This window comes from Mus caroli, unplaced genomic scaffold (assembly GCF_978045245.1).
Source record: "Mus caroli unplaced genomic scaffold, Mus_caroli_1 scaffold_2, whole genome shotgun sequence".
In the NCBI taxonomy this organism is placed as follows: domain Eukaryota; kingdom Metazoa; phylum Chordata; class Mammalia; order Rodentia; family Muridae; genus Mus; species Mus caroli.
In genome coordinates, this window is record NW_028227257.1 from 123,416,952 (window position 1) to 123,436,574 (window position 19,623).

The window sequence follows — 19,623 nt, forward strand, 5'->3', positions numbered from 1 at the left end:
TGATTTTGGACATGTATTGCAAAAGGACCTCGGGTCATATCTACCATCTGCTAACCTGCTGTGTGAAGCAGAGTGACCCAGTTAAATGCCCATGTAATAGGGAAGAGAGACTGCACATGGTTAATTACAGTTACTCATTTTTATGGGTTTGAATCTTGACAAGGATGCTTGGCCCTCTTCCCCCCACCACCACCACCCCATTTTATTTCATAATTCCCCCCCCATTGGAGACTGAAGAGTGAAAGTCAATTGCCAGAAGAACATTGTTGTCACACTAGAAGCTAAAGGGCCCTGCATTTCAATTCCAGCTCAGGAAACACTCTTGACTGAGCAGTTGCAATTCTCCAGACCCCAGCGAACTAGGCTAACACTGTTGTCAGTCAAATCACAGGGTGGATGGAACTCAGGCAGAGCACAGCAGAGCACTTTAGCAATTCAGACTCAACAGCCTCTCCTCAGCCAGGAACTCTTAAGATAATGCTGAAAGAATCAAAGCCAGCCCGAAAGATTTAGCACAGAGCTTGAGCCCAAAGCTCACCAAGACACAGGCAGGAAGAAAGTGACTTGTAAAATGGCATTTCTAAAAGGACTCTTGTCAAAACTCCAGGTTCCAATATCAATGAGGTGACCTTCACAGGCCTGACCTCACCCAGTGCACTTCTGCCTACTCCCGAAGCCATTACCTTGGCAGCTGCCAACAACGTACTTTGTTATGTTCTGAGGCAGCTGAGTGCTTCCACAGAGACTGTGACCTGAGGTGTTCAACCCAGCCTAGGACAGCCTCAGCCTGAAAAGAAAGATACCTGACTTCTCTGGACCTCAGGACCGGAAGTGGAACAATGTACCTACGTATTAAACACAATAACCAGGTGTCCGGCCCGGTGTGATGGTGCATATCTTTAGTTCCAGCACTGAGGAGGCAGAGGCAGGCATATCTCCGAGTTTGAGGTCAGCCTGGTCTACAGAGTGAGCCCAAGGACAGCTGGGGCTACATAGAGAAACCCTGCCTGGAAAAACAAACAAAAAAGTCGCATGGAGTTTGGATCCCTCGCACACATGTAAAAGCTAGGCATACTGGAGGTTGTGTGTAACTCTCATGCTAGTGAGAGAAGAAGATGGTGGATCCCCTTCCTGGCCAGGTATCAAGCCAGTCGGTGTTTAGATTTCTTATAGATTGTTAGCATTAGGGATAGAGACACCATGATGAGAATGTAGAAAAGTATATAAAACAGTGACCCTACTCAACAGAGCTGGGACACACCTATAAATCCAGGAGGATCGCTGCAAATACTAGGCCAATCTAGTCTATATAATAGATACCAGGTAGTCATGCCTACTCTCCAAGACCTTTTCTCAAAAAATTTAAGTGTATGTGCATGCAAACTTCTGTGTGAGCATATGGGCAAACGCCAACAGGAAGACTCAAGGAGTAACCCACGCCCCCATATGTGAAACTAGTAGGGTTGAGTCATTGAATGCATCATTTTAATATCTGTATGATTGTGTGTTGTTCCTGTAATAAGGAAAGTTCTCTACGGGAACCCAGCAAATGGACTGCTGGCATCTGACCAAAACCCTTGTCATCTGACCATTCCTCTGGTGACTTTCATGTTATACAACCACTCTTGTCATTAATAAAGATGGGTAAAGAGCCACACAGAGAAAGGAGAAATAGGCTTTGCCTCTGCAGTTTATTAGGAGTCTTGGAGCAAGACCTAGAAAACACTACAGAGGTATCTACCGTTCTCTGAGGAACATAGAGCATCCACCCTAAGATGATTTCCCCTTAAGCATCTGATTCAGTAACTACTTAAACCAGCTAATACTAAGTTTCAAACTCAGGACAAGCAGTTGAGGTGCCTATTAAACATATCAAAGCAGACCTGGCTTCCAGGTTCTCCCAGCATCCTTCACTTTCTAGCTCAGGGGCTGGGCTGCCCTTACCCAGAGGCTCTTCCCAATATAGTCCAGACATTTTTGTTACCTCCTCTCTCTGTGCCCTTTTTCGACCTCCTGGCTGCTACACTTGGTTCCCCTCTCTCCCTTCTTCTCCTCCTCCACCCTTTGTCCCTACATAGTTCAGGGTCGTGACCACTCTAGTCTCTCCTGCCTCTGGCTATGCTCTCCTACATATCTATGACACACTTTCTCCTCCACCATACCTAGGAGCAGTCATGGCCTTCCCATTCCTTTTTCTTTTCTTTTCTTTTTTTTCTTTTCTTTTCTTTTCTTTTCTTTCCTTTTTTCATTCAGTTAACTTGAACCAAAACTCTCAGCATTTTTCACTCTGTATGTATGCATGTGTATGCATGTCTGTGTGTGTGTGAGAGAGAGAGAGACAGAGAGACAGAGACAGAGAGATGTGCGCATGAGTATAAACCACATAATAACAGCATAAACTCCAAGGTTAGAGGACAACCTTCAGGGATTGACTCTTGCCTTCTTTCTGCTACTTTGCTGTAGACTCCAGACTACCAAAATGAGGTGAGCCACTCACACAGGGGCCCTTGAACTGTACTAGGCCTTAAAGGAAGCCCACAGAGAAAGCTCCTATGATGAGCTCAACCTTGCTTTCCTCCCCTGCCACTAACAATTGACTACTTGTTTGCAGGACACAGCCCTTCCTCGGGGTACATCCCGATTCCTGCTAGTCGCAGGTGCTGTCCTTAGCACAGTCACACATGACCAGGCACACTCAGGGTCGTATAGCATATTCAACTGACACCACTGTCAAGTTCAGTACAACATCCACCGTGGGAGAACCTGTACCACACCAAAGACACCAGCAGCCCTTCGGCTCAACCCAGACACAAGCTGTGTGACAATGAGTTTAGTTAGCTCCTCTATAAGGTCTCACCTACTCCTAAAGATGCAGTGTGGAATGTACCTGCCAACTGCCACTGTGATATCTAAGGCCTATACTATAAGCTCTCACTAACATCCTGCATGCCCACAATGCAGATGTGGCCACTATGCAAGCCTATATAAGTAGAGAAGGAAACAACAGCCTGCCTTCGTGGAGATGCAACCCTGTTTTGGGGCCTACGCAGCACCTGCTCTAACTCAGGTACTCTTATCACTCATAAATAAATCCTGTCAATTACCTGGTAAAACAGTCAGTAAGGCCTTCTCTAGCTTTTCTCTAACATCGCCTTCCAAAATAAACACTGTCTCAAACAGAAGAGATACTGTTATTTGTGGAGTGGCCTCTTACAAATCTGTACAAAGCCCAGGATCTACTGTGGATCTGGGCCACAGGTTGGTGGTTGCAGAAGTCAAAGGGAGGGAGCTGACTTTCCCTCAGGTCAGGCTGCAATCACGTGAAGTCCAGTAGCTGGACCTCCAACACTGTTAGTGTGGGCATGAACTGAAAGCATTCTCCTGTGAGAATCCTGATCAAAGGTTTGTGTCCTGAATTAACCCTCTGGGGTTAATCCACCGGGACAACTGTGCCAGGACAAGTGTGGAATTTTGCCCTCTCTTTGGAATAGCATAGCACTTTTTGGGGTACTTATTTCAGAGAAACTGGGAAGTTGCTTTTGGCTCCATCACAGCTCTGAACTCCATCTCTTGGGGGGGGGGGGGCAATTACTAATATAAAACCAAAAGGCTATCAGACCAGTTAACTTTGTAAGTTAATCTTTCTAAAGAAATCAGGGTATTTCTTAAAAATGCAGGGCCTTAAGAATGATACACTGGAGAGACCCAGAGTCCGAATTCAGAGGCCCCAGTCTGTGTCCCGGAAGAATGAAGACTTAAATACGAAGCCATGGCTAAACATCTGAAGTTCATTGCCAGGACTGTGATGGTTCAGGAGGGGAACGTGGAAGGTGCCTACTGGACCCTGAACAGAATCCTCACCACCGATGGGCTTACCGAAGTCATAAAGCAACGACGCTACTATGAGAAGCCTTGCCACCGCTGCCAGCAACATGCCGGAGGATCTACAACATGGAAATGGCTCGAAAGATTAACTTCTTGATGCGAAAGAACCATGCAGACCCGTGGCTGGGCTGCTGAGGCTTGGGGCTAGGCACCCACACTAGTTCTATGTCCAACTCCTTTCTTTATCCAGCCAAGTTCTGTTACTTTTCTCTATAATAAAAACTCCATCACAGGTGAACAAGAAAAAAAAAAAAAAAAGAATGATACACTGGTCTCAGGACATGAAGACACAAATGACAACTGATTGTTCTTGCAGGAATTACCTGAAAACAATCTATGACCCCAAGTGTCAAAACAGGTCTTCCTTGTTCACTCACTGGGAACATGCTAACTTCAGGCATCCCATTAGCGGTCCCACTAGCCACTTTACCCATCACAGCATCCCTGTTATTCATCCTAGACTCCCAAACCAGCCAGTCCCCACCATGCTCCCTTTCCCACCACTCCCATCCACTTGTGCTACGGAGTGACTCACTCCCTGGTGTTCTTACACATCATGGTGACTCACAATGTTCATACTGCTGGTATCTGATTTACATTATCTCAAATCTTGGCAACACAGAAGTAATTATTAGTTCATGTGAGACAAGGAAACTGACATCTGAGGAGACCTTAAAGGAACTGAACTTTGATGCAAGTCTTCAGAAAGTTCTACTTCCCATCGGCATACTCAGGTGGACAGTGGAAAAAGGCCAACCAATCATACTTAAGCACACCAGAAAACCACCACATTTGCCTTCATTAGGCTATATAAGTAAAGAAGTTAATGATTACAGCTCAGCCCAAAGCAACGACAACGGCGAACGAGGCGTAACCCAGATTGCTGGCTTTCCATCTTAATCACCTTGGTCACACAGATAGCAAGTGTTTATTGCACCCATCTTTGCTTTCAACAGATTCTCCTTCACCAGTAAGGGGGTGGGGGTGGGAGGTCGCGCTAACAACAGGAATCTGATGCAAAATCTGAAAAATGTACGTACACACTTAGGAAATAAAGACAATAAACTCAATAGTTCAAGACAACCTTGGCTACAAAGTGAATTCAAAGCTAGCCTGGACTATGAGGTACTCTATGAAAAAATATCAAAGAAAAGATAACCCAAAAGTATACACAACATGACTTACACCTCAGAAAAGAAAGGCAATTTGTAAAGTTAATAAGCACTACGTTTTCATCGGTTAAACCTGTGAGTGACTAATTTGTGGATTCTGCCTTGAAGGAAATCATAGTTCAGAAAAGGAGATTCTAAAACAAATAGAAACCAGGCATAGTAACACACACCTTTTATCCCACCACTCAGGGGGCAGAAGCAAGCAGATCTCTGTGAGTTCAAGGCCAGCCTGGTCTACAGAACAAGTTCCAGGACAGCCATGGTTACATAATGGGAACCCTTTGTCAAAAAATTAATTAATCAACAATAAAAGAAATGTGTATGGATAAGGTTTAGATAAAAAGCTAAAGGACTACTTATCCCTGAGGGAGAAGGGGCCAAGGAAGATCCTAAGGGTAGCTGTAGGGAAAGCAATAGTAACTCTTCTGTTGAAGGTTCAGTGTCCAAATGACTATGAGAAAAGATGCCAAGGTGAACACAGTCCTTCCCGAGGGAATGAGTGTCCCTGTGGTGCAAAAGCAGAGGCCAGCAACATTACTAGATACTGCCCACAGCATGGGTCCTGTTTCTCTCTGGGAACTGTAGAACCAGTAACAAGACTGAATATCAACTGGAAACTTGTATGGTTGGTCAAGAACACCTGTGAGACAGAGATGCCAAGCAAGCCCTCGACCTTGCAGGGGTAGTGTTCTTTGTTATGGTGGGCAAGGCAGAGGAGGGGAATAGGCTACTAAAGGGAAGGCCTAATATCTCACTAAGGATGGGTAGAAAGTTCCTCGTATAGGCATCTATTTTTACTCTTTTTATGCTACATCCAGTGGGCTACCTTGACAGTGGTGACTGTCCGGTACTGGAGAATGTGTCACTTACAATGCAGGTGATATTATAATAAAGCTGGAGACTGCTGTCTCTAGCAGCCATCTTAGTTCTAGTCAAGTGTGGTTAGCCTACCTGAAGGACTTCTGGCTGGGTAATAGCCCTCCCTCAAAGGTAAGCAAGATTAGAATGAGCTAGAAGTTCAGGGTGGCCATCAAAGCAATCATAACCCAGGAGATGAGAAAAAAATAAGCCAGGTGGGGTAGTTATTAAATATCTCATATGATCCCTGCGAATTCAAAGGAATTTGGACTTTGCCCGGTAGACAAATGATGGCCAGTGACGCAATGGTTAACTCCATACCGTGCCATAAAGGCTATTCTAGTCAGCATTATGAGAGGGTTGGAGCGGGTCGGGGAGAAGAAATGTTGTAATTACACTACAATCTCAAAAAGAAAAAGGAAAAAAAAAAAAGACCAATGTGCCAATCAAACAAAACATGAAACTTGGTTGTTGTTGTTTTCAGTCCTATTGTTCTTAGAAACAGGCATAGCGTACAATTAAAAAAAAAAAAAAAAACCCTCCTATTATTCCTCCTCTGCAGTCACCATCCATCTTCTGCTCATTCATTGATGACCCTAGCACTTGGTTCCTTCCCAAACTCAGCTCTGTATGGATTTACCTGGAGGCTCCAACCCTCCAGGCCCCAAGCTCTGCTGAGTTATTCTTTGAATCAGTCTCAGCATGGGCTCTGACTATCATAGTGTCTGTTTTAAGTATTACGGTTCTTCTTCAACGCACCGTGTGCGTAAACATCATCGCCATCTCCTTCTCAGCTCATTTTTCTTCACATTTCTTGAGTTTTCTGAAAAGTCTGGCTTCCAGCTTCCACCTCCACAACTCAACCCCATTAAGCTTTTGTCCCGCGTCCTCCACTTATTAGTCAAAATCAAACATGAACTATTTCACCAAATGCAATCTCTGTAATTGATGCAAAACCATCTTCTTTAATAAAAAAATTAAAAAAAAAAAACCCACTCTGGGCTTGTCTTCAGAGAGATCACATTCTCCTAGTTCCCAAGAGGCCAGTCTATGTAACCACTGATCACTCGTCCCTTCTCTTTCTTGACATTCTCTATAGGAAATCCCATGCAGTATTAAATATAAACAATGTGCAAAAAAAAAAAAATCCCCAATAGCCGGGCGTGGTGGCGCACGCCTTTAATCCCAGCACTCAGGAGGCAGAGGCAGGTGGATTTCTGAGTTCGAGGCCAGCCTGGTCTACAAATTGAGTGCCAGGACAGCCAGAGAAACCCTGTCTTGAAAAACCAAAAAAAAAAAAAAAAAGCCCCAATTTGTCTACTCAGCGTAAATGCCTTTCAGTCTCTCGAAATAATATTTGCCCGGTTGTACAAGATATCTAAGAAGCAACTCAAACTCGGTGCAACCAAATCAGAGTGCTTTCTGTCTTCTTCCATCGACCCAAATTCTCATTTTCTCAGTAATTGGGCCTAGGTGCTCAAGTAAGAAATGAACCCTTTGATTCTTTTTAATCTACTATCAAATTTAGTCACCAACCTATTTCACAAACATCTCCTAAATCTGTCCGCTTCTTTCCATCTTTAGCACAATGGGTTGTCCACATGATAATTCCTCAGTTGAACAACTAAATTCTATAATTTTAACCTAAGTTCTCTTTTCAGTGTCACCCCATACTTTCCATATCCCTGTATCCTTTTAGCAGTCAGAACAGACTGATCATATTCAGTCTCAACCGAATCACTATTAACCACAATTGGTCCTTGGCAAGTAGAAAATTATTATATATGGTAAAATTCCATGACCCTCTGATGCAGCTCAAGCCTAACCAACAAAACTTAATTTCCTAATATATAAGAAGTACCTTCTTATCAACGACACTAAGCTTTCAAATAGTTTTAAGTTGGGCTTTCCTCTAAGAGATTAAGAAACTAACAGGACCTTTTGTCTTTTTGTTGATGTTGTGAAACAAGGTTTCCCTCTGGGTTTCAGCCTGGCCTGGAGCTCACTATGTAGCCCAAACTGGCCTCAAACTCAAGGCAGTCATCTGCATCAGCTGCCAAGCTGAGACTGACAACACGAGCCATCCTGCCCATCTGAGAAACAGACGCTATTCTACATCATTGTAATGACCTGCACAGAATCCACCCTAGAATGAAACTGAAACATTGTAACTTGGATTAAAGCCATACAGAATGCAGCCTTGAGGACTTCACAAAGTTTCTCTTGAATGTTAAAAAAAATAAATTCCATACAGACACCCTGAAAATGTTCACATCTTAATCTAGTTACAGATGGTTGTGAGCCACCATGTGGGTGCTGTGAATTGAACTCAGGTCCTCTGAAAGAGCAATCAGTGTTCTTAACCACTGAGATATCTCTCCAGCTCCAGTTCTATGAGCTGGGTATAATGGAACACACCTTGGCTTGTTTGCTTGCTTGCTTGCTTGTTTGGGACATGATCTCATTGTGTAGTTCTGCCTGGTTTGGAATTTGCTTTTTAACCAGGATGACAATGAACTGCCTCTTTCTCCTTAGTACTGGGATTAAAGACCTGAGACCACCACACATGATGCCACCTGCCCCCTCTGCCTGGAAGGCTCTAATATTCATCTTTACACAGATAGCTCCTTCTGGGCCTTCATGACCCAAGGAAAATGTCAGATTCTGAGACATACTCTCCCGAGTCAGACAAGCCTCCAATAATCATATACTTGTCATTTCAAATGCCTGTTCACCATTTAATACTAATCATGCCTTTCTCCTCCACTAAAAATCTAAATTCTATAGAAGTGGAGAGGGATCTATAGACCACTATAGTCCTAATTGCAGGGAAATGCCCAGCATGCATTAGGCTGATCGATTTGATGAACAGACCCTATAGGTGGTAAGGGAAAGAAATGCCCTGATGCTCCTTAGTGAACAGAAACAGCTCAGAGACAAAAAAGGATGGTCCTGCCATGAACTGCAGAGCATACATCAATGAGGGAGTAGCCACTGGTGTCAACTCCCAGGCCCCCAGAGATGTGCCTCAAGATGCTAATTTGAGTATCACTCAAATCCAGAATAGGGAAAAATCAGGTGATGTGGGCAACTGAAGAGAAAAGCCAGTGAGCTATGAAGAAAGCCCAGGAAGGAACCTGCAGACAGCTGTAGGGAGGACTCCAAAGGAAAGCAAGCTGTCACAGCAACTCAGTGAGTTCAATTTCATATGGGAAAAGACTGAGCAAAATAGAAATTTCAAAAATAAAAAAATTAAAACTCATTGGCTTGCCAGTCAGGGTCTCAATAAATAATGATGGAAATAGCTTCATCTGAAATTGGACCCAGAATTTTGGATGCTCCAAAAATTAGAACGCAGGGCAAGGAAGTAAAGGCCAACATGAAGGTAAGCTTTCACAAAGCTCAGGAGAAAGGCAGGAAGTGAGCCCGCAGCTAGAGGCAAATGTGGGCTGACAGCACAGTTTGAGTTTGGTCCTGTTTGGGTTGGGAAGTTGGAGCCTTCTTGTAAATATTTTAAATGCAAATTAGATGTCCTGCATAGTTGAGTCCATAATCCCTGGCCTTTAGAAGCCAGGGCAGTACAATTTGTGTTAAAACTGACCCGAGATACTCAGCAAATCCCTGTCTTACCAAAAGGTAATAAAACCAGTTTTTTGTTGTTTTATTAGAGACAGGGTCTCCCTGTGCCCTGGATGTTTTCAAACTCACTAGGTAGGCCAGGCTAGCCTCAAACTTCCATAGACCTGACTGTCTCTCCCTCCTGGATTCAACACATGCACTGCTACTCCCAATATTTTTAAAAAGAGCAATAAGAATTAAATGTGAGCAAGGCTAATTTTCACAGAGTAACTAAAGGGGACACATGCCTTTAATCCAGGCATTCCAGAGGCAGAGGCAAGGAAATCTGAGTTCAAGGTCATCCTAGTCTACATAGGGAGAACCAGGTCGCAGAAGAAAAATAATAAATTAAGTAGTAGGGAAAGAAAGTATGAACTTGGGGTGACTCAGAGTTGGGAATTGACAGTTTTCTGACAACTGACATGCTACCTCTGTCTTCCTGGTATAAGATGAAAGACCCTATGAAAAAGATATCATTTAAAGACCTATATTCCCATGATCCTCGGCTCCTAGCTAGAAGTCATTGGCAATCTTCCTTGAAGGCAAGAGAGACTCTGCATCGGATTTCCAGCCAAGCCAATGTGAGCAGTGGTGGCACATTCACTACAAGAGTTGATGTTAGCCAGGCGTGGTGGTGCACCCCTTTAATCCCAGCACTTGGGAGGTAGAGGCAGGCAGATTTCTGAGTTCGAGGCCAGCCTGGTCTACAAAGTGAGTTCCAGGACAGCCAGGACTACACAGAGAAACCCTGTCTCAAAAAACCAAAAAACCAAAAAAAAAAGAGTTGGTGTTGAGAAGGTGGAAATGCTTCTTCCCTTCGCTTCCCATTCACTGGACAGGGCTGAAAACAAAGCCAGAGGAACTACATTGTAAACAGAAGGATCCATGCAGTCTGCACCAAGGAAAGAAAACCATATATGCCAACCGAAACTCCACAGGAGAAAGAAATGAACTTGTCCTTGAGCCTGGGTCTATACTCAGATCTCTCGGTTACAACAGTTTAGTCTACTCTAACCACTAACAATTAGGAAATACACTGGATTGAAAGGAGATGATGCCAAAAGGGAAAACTGTAACAAGCAATGGTAAATTCCAGCCCAGCACTAGTCATAGAGCGAGTCTGTGTTTTAGGACGATAAAGAAATGGTGAAAGGCGCCCTGTGGTGTGAAAGTCAAGTGGGAGAAGCGGGTTCCTGGTTAAAGCAGGCAAACAAGTGGTATGTTCCCATGGTATACATGATTGTGCTCACTGGCAGGCGCCCAGACACAAGAGTGGAAAACAGGTTGATTCTAAGGTGCGGGTTGTTTACACATGTGTCAAACCTCAAGAAGTTTGTAACAATGTCATTGTTTCCTAAAGTCAAATCCAAAGGAAACTATGGAGTCAACAGGTGGAGAGAGGGGGGTTGGAGAATCTGGCACAAGCATGCCTATAGTCTCAGCACTCGGGAGACTGAGAGAATAGAGCCAAGAGTTCAAGTCTAGCTTGGGCCACAAACAGATGAAGGCCAACCTGGATCACATTTCTATCTCAAAAAGCAGAAAGTAAAAGTAATTAAATAAAAATTAAAAATTGGGGGGATGAGGGGTGAGGCTAGCAGAAGAAATAGAATTATCTCTTCATTTTTTCACAAGGATTTCCAGAAGTCTCTATCAAACCAAAAAGACTGTGTGGCTTTGAATGGGTAGCTGAATTTCTCTGATCTCCACTGATCTCTCATACAGCAGGATTCCCTGCTGATCTAAGAAACATGAGATAGGGTGCTCAGCACAGTGCCTGGAAACCAGCAGTTGCCCAATAAAAACCTCTTAATGGGGGCCGAGGGTTGAGGAAGGGTCTCATGGTGGTTGGTGAAAATGGGTTTATATGAGCACGGGCCTATAGGGAGGTGTAAGGCAGACAGCTTTCTCCGGCAAGAAAACCCCCATCCAGGAAAGCTAGAGAAAAACTCTCCAAATGCGCAGTAAGAGGAAATGGTAGGCTAGGGCCTGGAGGTAAACAGAACCATGAGCAAGACCAATGGCTTCCACAGAGGCAGACCAAGAGTAATAAGCACTTTGTGTTTTCTGTGGGCTTCGAATCCCTGAAGCCTAGCTACCTCACTGTAGAGAGGAGGAGAGTGCCGATGCCCCACTTCTGCAACCTCAGGCTTGCTCCTTGGTCAACTTTGACCTCATCTCTTCTGTCAGCTTTGACCTCTTCTCCTGGATCATCTTCCACCTCACCTACATAAATGGTCACCGAGTTTCTCTTCCCTTAAAAATCTAGCCACTTGGAGGCTGGAAAGAAGGCTCAGCAGTTAAGAGCACTTGCTCTTGTGCTATTGAAGGCTTATTATAAAACTATTTATATTTATGGTATGTGTCTTTTATCAGGGAACTAAATGGTCAAAGGTAGGGTGGAAACCTCAGGCCAGAATTAAATAGTTTCTACCACACACACACATACATACACACCATACATACATACATACATACATACATACATACATACATTACATAAATAAGTACATGCATGCATACAATCATACATATATACATATACAAAATAAAATTACAAATTAATTTTAAATGAAAGAAATAAAGCAACACTTCTCACTATGAGAGGGAAGGAGGAAAGATTCGTAAGATTGGAAGCTCGTGCCAAGAACCTTCAAAGGTAGAACAGGAGAGCACTGACTGACAAGCAAGAGGCAGCTATAGAATTGAGGTAGGTTTAAAGAGTTCTACTTACTTCAACCTAGACAGAACCCAATGAGAGAGAAAGAATCCAGAAACAAAACTGGAGGTGTCCTGAACTCCAAGACAATAGACTTGATGCCACAGAACATGAGAACCCCAGGAAGGGCAGAGCAAACAGGAGCTTGATCAAAGGCACTTCTGGCTTTATTACAATGCGACACAACATCCTTTACTTATTCAGTTGAAATGAAAGGAAAAGGACCACTGAGAACTCAGTATTCTAAACCATTGTTTTCGTCCCTTTGAAATACATTCAGAAGTCTATTGGGTTATACTGACATACAATAGCATATTATGTTAACCAAATGTTTCCGAAGCTCTTTACACTGAGCACAACTTTCCCTCCTCACAGGTACAGAAGCAGCTAAAAAAAAAAAAAAAAAAAAAAAGCCCACATCACCCTAGCAACCACCTGCATACACACGCAAGCGAATAATCCCCGTTGTAAATTACAGGTCTTTCTCTCCACTGTCACAAAGCCTCATCAGACTCACTCTTGTCTGACAGCACCAGCTTCCATAAATCTTATATAACTGGCTTCTGTTACAGTTTTGAGGTCTCCTTTCCCTACCAATTAAAACCAATCATACAATTACATACATGGGCAGTCAAAGATAAGGGTCCCCAGAAAAGAATCCCATCTAAAGTCATTGCCCAGAATGTACCCAGACTATTAGAGTATCTCAGTGTTGAGAACTACATTTGTATTCAAGTTTCCCTGAATAACTAAAAGATGTTCCAAACTGTGTTACTACAGATGGACAAGAACACTGCCCCTGTACTCACATCACTCCCGCACCAAGTGTGTAGGTTTTTTACACCATTCTTCCAGTCCCATGAGAATACTAAGTAAAGAGTTCTGAAATCTTCTGTTGTTGTGTCTTGGGTTTTTTGGTTGGTTGGTTGGTTGGTTTGTTGGTTAGTTGGTTAGTTGGTTAGTTGGTTGGTTAGTTTTTACTTTTTAGAGACAGGGTTTCTCTGTAGCCTTGGCTATCTTGGAACTTACTCTGTAGACTAGGTTGGCCTTGAACTCAGAGATCCATCTGCCTTTGCCTCCCAAGTGCTGTGATTAAAGGTGTATGAAACCACTGCCCAATTTTTTTAAGAATCCAATAATTTGCCGGGCGTGGTGGCGCACACCTTTAATCCCAGCACTTGGGGCAGAGGCAGGCAGATTTCTGAGTTCGAGATCAGCCTGGTCTACAAAGTGAGTTCCAGGACAGCCAGGCTATACAGAGAAACCCTGTCTCGAAAAACAACAAAAAAAGCACAAAGCTCATTTTAAGAGTTTAGTTCCACAAACTGACCTGACCACACACAAACACACACACACACACACACACATACACACACACAAATGCACTTCAGACAGTGGGCATACAATTGGCTTCCCAGGTTACCTACCCTTCCTCCAACTGTCTCCCAATCTCCCAAGCTAGAATCCCCAACCCTTTAATTTAGTAACCGGCTATAATAAATCTCTGATTCAGGCAAATGTCTTTATAAGCCTAATGTAAAGATAGTATAAATAATGAAAACAAGCTGGGCATGGTGTTGCATACCTTTGATCCCAGCAGAGACAGGCAGATCTCTGAAAGGTCCAGGCTTCCAAGCCAGGGATCACTATATAAGTTCTAGGCCACCCCACGATACAATAGTGAGACTCATTTCAAATAAATAATATAAATAATATAGGTAAACATGAAATAAAGAACTGTATGGTTCACTAAGTGCCAAGGAGTTTCCTCCTCTATCTCCTCCCACCCTTCAAATATTCTGAAACTCAGGTTTTCCCAACCCATGATTTAGGGGCTTGTAAGAGCTCCATTATGGACGCAGGATCATGGGACCACCGCAGTTCATGATTATCTCTAACCTCTTTCTCTTCCCAGGAGTCAAAGGCGCAGCGGAAGTTTCAACTCTGATTTCAGCAGCGAAGCCTTGGGCACTCAGCTCTTATCCCAGAAGCTATCTACTGAACCATCAGCAATCTCATGAATGTACAAAAGTATGCTCAACCCAGAAATCCCAAAAAAGAGACCTTCCAGGGTCAGAGACGGAGAATAGGCACTTCTTTTCTTTTTTTTTTTTTTTTGGTTTTTCGAGACAGGGTTTCTCTGTATAGCTCTGGCTGTCCTGGAACTCACTTTGTAGACCAGGCTGGCCTCGAACTCAGAAATCCGCCTGCCTCTGCCTCCCGAGTGCTGGGATTAAAGGCGTGCGCCACCACGCCCGGCTCGGCACTTCTTTTCTTATGTTTCTTAGGAGGGGTGCTCTCGAGAACTGACCTTATATGTGGTTTTTCACTGTGCCCAGCTCCTATTATTCAAAATAAATAAACGGTTAATTAAGAAGAACTAAAATTTACTAGCTAATTCTTCTCTTCAATTTTAATGAGCTAACCCAGGCTTCACCAATAAAAATTACAAATCACGCTTTGCTGCACAAAGCATATCTATTGTTGGAAGAATCAAAATTCTTAACAGAAAAAGGGGAAGTGTAGATAGATAGATAGATAGATAGATAGATAGATAGATAGATAGATAGATAGATAGGTAAGGCTGGGTATGATGGATCTCTAAGTTCTAGACCAACCTGGTCTATATTGCTAGTTCCAGGCCAACCAGAGCTATATATTGAGTTCCTGTCTCAAGTCCTAGGTTTAAAGGCAAGTATCACTACACCCTGCTATATCAGCAGCTCTTGCTTTCTTTCTCTTTGGTGACTCTGAGATATATCTCTGGCTTTAGACTATAAGAAAGTGTCTATCCTAAAGTCGTTAGACATTTCCACCTTGGCTCTTTTCTTTCTTCACAGAAGCTGAATGTAATCACCTGTCAATCATACTTTTATTTTATCCATCATGCCAACAATTCAAAAGCAAGGCGGCACAGTAAGCACAATGAAGTACATCCTATACGACCCAGAGCAATAACAGCGCCTCTTCCTATAACACTGGGTATTTGTTCTTCTTCTTCTCTCAAAATAATAAAATGTAGTGGAATTATCCAGATGCTTTCGTGGGCATTTAAAGCCTACTTCAAAGCAAGGCATGATACAGCACATGCTTATAATCCTGGTATTTGAGAGGCCGAGGCAGGAGGATTTCTATGACTTCAAGACTAGCCTAGAGCCAAAGTCTGGACCGATGTGGACTCTTAAAATGATGATCTTTTGGTTTTTTTTTTTTTTTTTTTTTTTTAGTCTTTGTCAGTGGTAGTCTCTTCAACATCAACTTGTTCCCAACAAGTTCAGCCAGCAACAGTCATCAGTAAGGTCAGAAATAGCTTCTGAGAAATGACTCATTAGGTGGTCTCTCATTCTAAGAAACATCACAGACTGTGTACAAACTAAGATGGCTTCCACCTCTCTAAGCAACCAGAACCAGCTACATATGTAGTCAATTAAAGTGATGTTATGTCGCACCAGAATTCATGTTTTATTTCACTAAACAAACATGCCATACATTGACCTAAGCTAACAGTGATTTTCCTTTATCTATTACTTATTACTGTGTAATGGTACACACGACTGTGTAAAACATCTTTCAAAAAGTCAAATGTAACATCTGTGCCATGTCCAGTGCTTTCTGAAGTATGTTTCTGCACTTGGGCTAGCCTTTGGAGTCCAGGCATTGAGCAGAGCAAATCAAGTTTCAGAAAACATCACCATGTTCCAAAAATAAAGAAAAGAAATTAGATAATGGTCTGGAAATTGTTCCCTCTTCTAATAACCACAGCTGCCTCTTGCCTTCCTCCGGCATGACATATAAAAACTAAATCACTGCCGGGCGTGGTGGCATATGCCTGTAATCCCAGCACTCAGGAGGCAGAGGCAGGCGGATTTCTGAGTTCCAGGCCAGCCTGGTCTACAAAGTGAGCTCCAGGACAGCCAGGGCTATACAGAGAAACCCTGTCTTGAAACACCAAAAAAACAAAACTAAACTAAACTAAATCACCTGGCTAGCTGTATATATATGCTTTTTCCCAAAATTTGCTTTTCCAATACAAAAGAAAAATAGGAGGAAGGACACTAACTAACATTTAGAGTTTCTTGCCTCTGGGACATATTACTAGTGATTGTAGACCTGGTATATATGTGTGTGTGTGGTGTGTGTGTGTGTGTGTGTGTGTGTGTGTGTGTGTATGTGTATACCATTACCCATATTTTGCCTATGAGACTTAGTAAATTTGAACATGTTCTCTAAGGTCAAAGCTTTCTGTTTCTTAGACTCAGATACATTGTTTCAGTTTAGTCACTGCCGGAGAAAGCATTCGTGGAAGCCTATTGCAAACCAAGCCACCACTCCAGGTGCTAGAGATCTGAAAGTGTGTAAGACACACCCAACCCCAGTGAAAACGTACATCCTGGCCTGGAGAGATGGCTCAGGGGTTAAGAGCACTGATGGCCCTTCTGAAGGTCCTGAGTTCAAATCCCAGCAACCACAGGATGGCTCACAACCATCAGTAATGAGATCTGACACCCTCTTCTGGTGTGCCTGAAGACAGCTGCAGTGTACTTAGATATAACAACAAATAAATCTTTGGGCTGGAGCAAGTGGGGCCAGAGCAAGCAGAGGTCCTGAGTTCAATTCCCAACAACCACATGATAGCTCACAAGCATCTGCACAGCTACAGTGTACTCATATACATAAAATAAATAAATCTTAAAAAAAAAAAAACAGCCGGGCGTTGGTGGCGCACGCCTTTAATCCCAGCACTCGGGAGGCAGAGGCAGGTGGATTTCTGAATTCGAGGCCAGCCTGGTCTACAGAGTGAGCGTCAGGACAGCCAGGGCTACATAGAGAAACCCTGCCTCGAAAAACCAAAAAAAAAAAAAAAAATAAATAAATAAAAAATAAAAAATTAAAAAAAAAACTTACATCCTGGCTATGGGCAGGATAATGTAAGAATTCTATCAGTATGTCAACATCATTCATCTCATTCATCCACAATGACCATCAACTCTTTTTTGACTGTCTATAAGAAGCATTAGTTATAAGACTCAGCAGTGGGGTGTGACATCCACTGAGAATTGCTAACTCTGTGTCCTTCTCATTAACAGTGAGGCATGCAACTGCCTTCCCATGGTGCCTAGAATGACTTACTTATAAGGTGACTATGTGACTAATGCTCTCAGAAAGCAGAGGTCTAACAGTTTTGTCTCTCATCCCAAATTCTTTCCCATTGTTCACTGAGGTGAAGGGTTAGTTTGCTAAAATGAAGGAAGTGTGGTCGTTTGACTAATGTCTCTATGAGAAACAGGGGGAGGTTTCAACACTCTCATCATTAAGGCCCTAGAGACAGCACATGCTATTCACTGGGCAATGGCATCCAGGCCCCATATGCTAACCAACAGCTCCCAAGAAGCCCCTGGTCCCAGAGAGGCCATCACCAGCACTTTCCACCTTCAAAAAGAGAAATTCCAAGACTCTCAAACTTTGAAATAAATGCAAAATACAAAGTTTTGTTTTAAGCAAACTGGACAACTTCCTTCTCTCACCTACTCATACAAATTGCCAAATGTAACTTTTGGCTGTTTCCTTAGCAACCCCTGGGATATTTACTTCTTGTGACACTTAGATGCCCCTGTCATTGAACTTTTCTAAGAACTGCTGTGGCTTGAGGAAGGCTGTTTCAGGAGTACGTATATCTTCCTAAGGGATGAAGGACGGTCTAGGGACTATCACCTGCTAAAAGCCTTCCTAAAGCTGCAGCACTCAGCAAACTTTCTTTGGCAAGGCACAGTTGCTTTGCGGAGAGAGGAGGCTGTTGCCAGTGTACACTTTGCATTTCCTCCTGGGCCAGTCACACCCTGGCAACTGAGTTTCTCAAAGAAAGCCTCCTCCCCCTTGCAGAAGGGTCTTCCCCGCCTCACCTCAGAAGGAAACAGCAAGCCTGCTCACCAGACAAGCCACTTTCACAAGTTAAAAGTTTACATAAAGTTTCATTGATGTGGGAACGCCCTGCCTCCAGCTAGGTAAAGCGTATCACAAACGTATTCCAGCCTAGCCTAACCCTGAATGAGAATTGTGCTCCTCCTCCGTTGGTGGGAACAAATTCACAGTCTCGCCCCAGTTTCCCGCCACCACCACCTCCACCTCCGCCACACCGCAGCCCCACAGAGTCACACAAGTCAGAGAGGGACCACTTCCTCCTAGAAGCCTAGGCAGAGGATCAGGTCGCCAGGACGCACACACCTGAGATCGGTCGTCACGCGCAAGGGGTCGGCGAGCAAGGGAGTCAGGATCCTCCAGCCAGAACGGAGTCGGCCTCACCGAGAACTAGAGTGGCCCTGAGCTCGCGGCGAGCGCGCCGGGATGTCACCGGGTCAGGCGGGGCCACGGTAACCCGACCCGCCCGCCGACGCCCCTCCCGGCCACTTCCTCCTCCCCTCGTGCGCCTCCGCCTCCCCGGGGGATGATCCGGCGACTCAGCCACCGCCTTCGCCGCGACACCGCGGCCCGGGCGACTCTGCGGGGCTGGGAAATGCGGAAGTGCAGCCGGTGGGGAAGGGCGGCTGCAGACCCCGCGCTCTGGGTCTCGCAGGGACGTGGGCTGGCCATGCCCCGGGTTATCGGTCCTGCCCTGAGCCCCGGCGGAGCACGACTCCATACCCTGCCACTCCTTGCTAGCAGGAGGAAAGAAGAGAGGGCTGAGCTAGGCCGGGGAAGCTGCTGTGGTGTCGGGTTTCTGTCCCTCCCCACGCGGGCCACTCCTGCCATCTGCCCTGGGGGGGGAGGACGTTTCCCCCGCCTGCTGCCTGCCGGGGTTGCCTTACCTGATCTCGCGTCGCGCGCCCTCAGATCCGGCGTCCCCTCCTCCGCGCCTCCCAGTCGCCAGGCTTCCCTGGGCCTAGAAAGGCGTCTAGGAGTCGGGGGACTCTAGGGACTCGGCCTGCAGCTCTCGGCCCAGATACCCTAGCGCGTTCTGTGGGCGCTCCAGGCCTGTGGACCCCGGGCCTGAATGTTAGCACGGGGACCCGCTGAGAAGAACAAGCCAAATCAGCAAGGGTGGGATGCTGAGCGCTGGCCCAGCGGGCCCGGCCTCGTACAGGTGGGGGGAGGCGGAGAACCCTGGCTGCGGAGCCACAGGCTTTCCACTTGCACCCCCTCCCAACCCGACCCTGCCCACTGAGCATGCCCAGCTCACTTGTTGCAACTAAAAGGTTTAAGCAAACCCAAGGGTACCCAAGGAGGGCTCAGGTCGGGTTCCGAAAGACCCCACTTTGAATCCTGAGATCATGGTGTTGAAAAGTAGGCAGGGACTGATCCGAAAAGCTCCTCGTGCCAAATTAGTTTGAAGGAAATTGTAGCAGTGTTTAGTAATCAATTGCTAAGTCACATACT

At 44.7% G+C, this 19,623-nt stretch overlaps 1 protein-coding gene and 1 pseudogene across 2 annotated transcripts in view; one reads left to right on the forward strand and one right to left on the reverse strand.

The window, feature by feature from the left end:
* The window catches only part of Gpd2 (glycerol-3-phosphate dehydrogenase 2), a 133,730-nt gene extending 114,362 nt beyond the window's left edge, over positions 1-19,368 (reverse strand). The window contains exon 1 of one of the 2 annotated variants that reach the window (XM_029470737.2): positions 19,056-19,368. The gene's annotated coding sequence lies outside the window, so the exon portion shown is untranslated. Of the gene's footprint in view, positions 1-18,474; positions 18,628-19,055 lie in introns of those variants that run through there. The other variant, XM_021155445.3, reaches the window with a different exon arrangement.
* LOC110289298 (small ribosomal subunit protein bS21m pseudogene) lies at positions 3,723-4,131 on the forward strand (annotated as a pseudogene).
* Positions 19,369-19,623: the final 255 nt, after the last annotated feature.